At 47.7% G+C, this 4,896-nt stretch overlaps 1 long non-coding RNA gene across 3 annotated transcripts in view; it reads left to right on the top strand.

The window, feature by feature from the left end:
• The first annotated feature begins 2,707 nt into the window (after positions 1 to 2,707).
• The window catches only part of LOC137864378 (uncharacterized), a 59,783-nt gene continuing 57,594 nt past the window's right edge, over positions 2,708 to 4,896 (top strand). The window contains exon 1 of one of the 3 annotated variants that reach the window (XR_011101465.1): positions 2,708 to 3,627. This is a non-coding gene — a long non-coding RNA (uncharacterized lncRNA). The remainder of the gene's footprint in view (positions 3,628 to 4,896) is intronic. The other 2 variants (XR_011101467.1, XR_011101466.1) reach the window with 2 other exon arrangements.

Here is a 4,896-nt window from a genome sequence, read left to right as displayed (position 1 = left end):
TAAAACAATTTTGACACAAAATAGCAGCCTCTGGTTCTATGTACCTGCCAGTTGAGAAGTGCTATCAATAACGGTTATGGCTGTTTGCGGGCGGGAGGGGGGAAATGTTCCCAGTCTCCCCTTTAAAAAAGTTCCTCCAAAGTCACTTTCCAAAATTGACAACTGTGGCGTTTCACCCGGCTATAAATAAGGGCTGATTATTACCGTGTCCTGTTTACTTTTATCATTCGCTCATCAAAACCTTCCTGATGCATCATTACTAATGATGGTTTCACGGGGCAAAGTCAGGCCGCGTGCCCAGCGCTGGGTGATGGGGAGGTGACCGCAGCTGCTCCCCCCCACCCTGCGCCCACAGCGCCCGCTGAGAGCATGGACACAGCTCCACCAGCCTCAGGGGAAGGTGGCTCAAAGGAAATTCGTCCTTGCACGCTGCTTGGAGCTTACCCCAGGGCACAGAGGGCTCCCGATGGGGTGTGATTTTGCATTGTGTGAAAAGGGAGGATTTCTTGATGTCTAGTACAAAATAGCTGCTTTTTGTCACCAAAGTTATAATTGCAGAAATCTGTTGATTCGTGCAGTGCTTTGTGGACCTGGTCGTGATGGAGGGCTCCACCAAACCCTGTACAAGCCCAGGAAAGCTTTGGAGAGCCTGCAGCTAAGAAGAAGACGAGGCCAGGCAGGGATGGGTTTGGGTCCAGCAGGAATGAAAGGAAGGATAGGGTAGGAAGGATTGGCAGTGGTCTCAGCAGCTTTAAAACCTGAGCTGTTTCCAAGGTTTTCAGGATCCATGGCAATAAATTGGATGGGGACGGGGTGGGGAGAGGAAGGTAGGAAAGCAGAAAGGAGGGCGATTAAGGTGCTTATTGTGCAGTTGCTTAACATTTAAGCTGGGCAGAGCTGGGGCCTTGGCTTCCTGCTCAGCGCTGTGTCTGCGTGGTGCTACCGAGCCTTCTGCCAGCTTGGGACGAGGGAAGAGGAGAATTAATTCTTCTCAGATTAGAGCTCTTACAACAGGAACAGGGCTGATGTCTGTTGCCTAACCCTTGGATGTGTGTTTCTGTTATTTTAGTTCTTGTTCCATCTTGCTGGAGATGTTCATCTCTTTTTTTTTGATTCAACTTTTTGCGTGTGCTTTTCTCACCTGAGAAGCAGAGCTGCAGAACCGGGGACGGCTCTGCCAAACTTTGTTTATCCGTCAGCTAAAACCTCCCTGCCTCTGGCTACATCGCGCTAAACCCCAGCAACACTCAAGTGACTGCAGAGAGGTTGCTACAGACTTTACCCAGTGAGAGCAGAATTTGGCCTATTACTCCAGAAAGGATTTGTTTTAGGGGATTTGAAGATTCCCTGAAGCTGCTGAGACCCTTCCTGCACATGGCTTCCCCCAGGGCAAGGCTGGTGGAGGGTGATGGAAGTGGGGCTGGGTGACAGGCAGCAGCACTGAACAAGTGCTGGGGGAAGCCAGCATGCCTAGAGGACGTGTAGAGATCCTTATTTATTTATTTTTTATTATTTTTTTAGGGATGGGAACTTTATCTGTAGGGAGGTGGCAGATGTTAGATTGACGTTGCTCAGCAGGAAACCTGCAGCTGCAAAATCCCATTTAATTCTTGGGTGCTTCATTATTTGATTTCATTAATGCCATTTTTTTTCCTGCATGGCTGCCAGTCATTCTCGTTAAATTTATACCATACTCGTTTGGCTGGAGGCTGCTCTTGTACCTGTTCAGTCAGCACTGCTTTTTCCCAATTCTCTGGGAATTTATACCTTTGTAGAGCATAGCAGGTCTGTTCTCCAGGGGCTTGGCAGGGCAGCAGGACATCTCTCTTGCCCACCTCCACCCTCTCCCTTCCTCCAAGACATGGGAGAGAAATAAAATAAAATCATGGAATGACTTTAGGGTTGAAACTCCCCTGAAAGAGACTCCTGTTTCTGCAAGGGGGAAGTCCATGAGGCCACTGCATACCTAAAGTCATCTCCAAAACTTTGCTAAGTTAATGATTAAAGTAAGGTATTTCCAGTCTCCCATCAAGGAAGTCTCTATTTTCCAGAATGAAGCTCTTAATTTTTTAATGGGGAGGTTAATCCTGAAAATGCTCAGGATTTTTGTCTTTCTACAGAGAATAATTAAGTAAAACCAGGAGACTTCCACAAGTATTTTAGTGTATGGGATAGGGTTTTTTTTTTCCATTTATTTATGCTATTTTTTTTAAAGGTCAGTTTAATCAGTAATGTAATGTGCTGGTTCTGGAGGGCCAGGGGAAGGAAAAAGGGAGGAGTGGCCCTGCTGCAGGAGGGCTGCAGGGATCTGTAATGCCCGGGAGCGTGGAGCAGAGCGGGAGGTGGGCAGCTCCTTGCCCCCACCTCGCCCTGTGCTGCAGCCGCTGGCCACCAGCAGCAGCAGCAAGGGCTGTTTTGATCCTTTTCCCCTTCTACTGGTGTAAAAGTGCAAGGGAAATGATGCACGAAAGGTGCACTTACAGCAATGTGAAATGGTTGTTTTCTGCACAGCAAAGACTCAGCAGCCATCTAGGTCTGCATTTGCTTCTTCCATTTCTTCTTAATTTTATGCTGGTGCGTTACAGACACCTCCCGCAGTACTTCTTTGGCTCTTCATCACGTGGGTTTCATTTCTTGCTCAGATCACTCTTCAGGACTTAACTGGGGCAAAAATTTGGGCATTTTGTTTTCCAACAGCCCTTTCAGGTGGCTGCTGTGAATGGAAACAGCTGCAAAGGGGTCTGTGCGTGTGTTTGGGGTGGAGAGCTGGTCCTGGCACATCAGCCGTGGAAACCCCAAGGAACTGGAGAGGGAGACCATAAAGAGAAGCACCTCATCTGTGTATTTATTTATTTTTTATATCAGTGAAGCCCCTACAGTGGTGTTACTTGTGCATGCAGCATGACTAGGAGAGCGCCGTGCTGTGATGGGTGGGCAGGAGCTGCAGCTGCTCAGAGGAACGGCTCCGATGGATGTCGTGGTACAAAGCTGGAGTTCTTACAAAGGTGCAGCAAGCGTGAGGAGCTGGAGGCGATCCTCTCCCCAGCACCAGGGAGCTGGGTGTCTGCACTGGGCTTCTGCAGGCTCTGCTCCAAACCTGGCTGTCGCTGCTGCACCGTGACTGCTCCCCTCCCGATAGCAGTGTGCTGGGGACACTTGGTGACAGTGGAAACCCCAAGCTAGGAAACGTGCCTGGTGGTGTTCTCTAAGGGATAAAACGAGGAGTTCAAGCAGAGTTACAAAGGTGTGAGCCTAAATACCAGACCCCGAGCTCCACTTGTCTCCTTTGTGGAGGTTTTCTAGCGAGCAGCTCCTGGCAGTGCTCGTCCTTTGTAGCTCCTGGCAGCGCGCTGTGCGGCTGCGGGAGGTTAATTAGGGAGCCAGCCAGAGCTCGGGCTTCCACTCACAAGCTTTGAGTGACTCAGTGCTTTTCTCCATTAAAGCTAATGTATTTACAAGCCTGCCTTATATTTATCTAACGAGGATAGTTCTCCTCCTCCAAAACACCGTGATCTATTTGGGCTGAGGCAGCGCACCTGAATTGGGGTTGTTACTGGCTTCCTTTGCCCCATCCCCAGAACACCACAAGCGAAGCTCAGAGCCTGCAGGATGATGGCTTAGATCTGAGTGAGTTACTTTTTGTTGTTGTTTAAGCTGTGTTGAATGTGTCTCTCAAAATGAGAACTGAACTTGGCGTAGCGTGATGCTGGGAGCAAAGGCTGTGCGTGGAGGAGGAAGCCTCACCTGCCTGCTTTGTTGGGTTTGCTGCTGTAGGGTTGTCTCCTTTGGCTTGGCACGGTGCTTTTGTTAGTTTTTGTAGGTGAGTGTTACAGTTGGGGTGCTAGCAAAGCAATTGTTTGTGTTAACAGGCTGTGGAGAGGCTAAAATAGCTCAGCTCCTGATGGACTCTAGGTGCCTGGCTACCAACCAGGGCTTGCTTTTTTTTCCAGGCATTTTCTTTTCCATGTAAGACCTCGTTAATCAGGAGTGCTGCTTTGTAGTGGCCCAGCCTATGCTTCCCAGAAGGTGCCGTGCCCTCAGCCTGAAGTGTTTCTCCTCTCTAGCTGCTTGAATTGCTTTTTTTCCTGCCTTGGACACAGGCGATTGCTACCGCTGTGAAATGCTTCCTTGGATGATTATCAGTTGACTTGTATTAATATTTACAATAACTTTTTTGTTAGTAATTTTTTGCTACTACAGGAAATGAAATGCAAATTAACAACTGTAAAGATTAAAATATAATGAAATGGGACACGAGCTCTGGAGAACTAATGAATAGAGTGGCTCGAAGGCACAAAAAGATGTCCTTCAAAAACAGATAAATAATGAGATAAATAATTCTGAAGCAATAAACTGACAGAGAGAGAGAGAAACACCAAATATAGGACAAATTATTTCACACCAACATTATAATTGTGTTCCTTTTTCTTAATAAGAAGATGAAGTTTCTCCCTAAAGTTAACCACCTGTGTAATCGCTGCTGGTAGATCTCTCCAAAGGTGCAAATCAGCCCATCCAAACGTGTTTGTTTACTTTTACTGTCCTCAGCGGGTTGTTTAACAAGTATATTGGGCTAATAGACAGAAACAGTGTCTTTTAAAAGGTATTTGTCTCCTGTGCCTTTTACTTCCTAAAGTAGAAACAGGGATTTGGAGCTGCTGAGTGCTTCTTGGAGGAGCTCAGAGCCTTTCCAAGCTGAGAGGCATTAGGCCCTGCTTCAACAAAGCTCTCAAGCTCTGGCAGCTTTTGCCCTTCATGAGATTTGTCTTTGTGGTTGCTTTTAGGAAGGTGTATTGCTCCTTGGTTAACCAAAGGCTGCCTGTTTTTTCAGGGCAAAATCCTCCCTAAGTACCTCCTGCTGGTGCACCCAAACCTGGAGCTGCCTCTGGCACCTTG

Source organism: Anas acuta, chromosome 14, assembly GCF_963932015.1.
Source record: "Anas acuta chromosome 14, bAnaAcu1.1, whole genome shotgun sequence".
Classification (NCBI taxonomy): Eukaryota; Metazoa; Chordata; class Aves; order Anseriformes; family Anatidae; genus Anas; species Anas acuta.
This window is presented reverse-complemented; position numbering and strand designations above follow the sequence as displayed.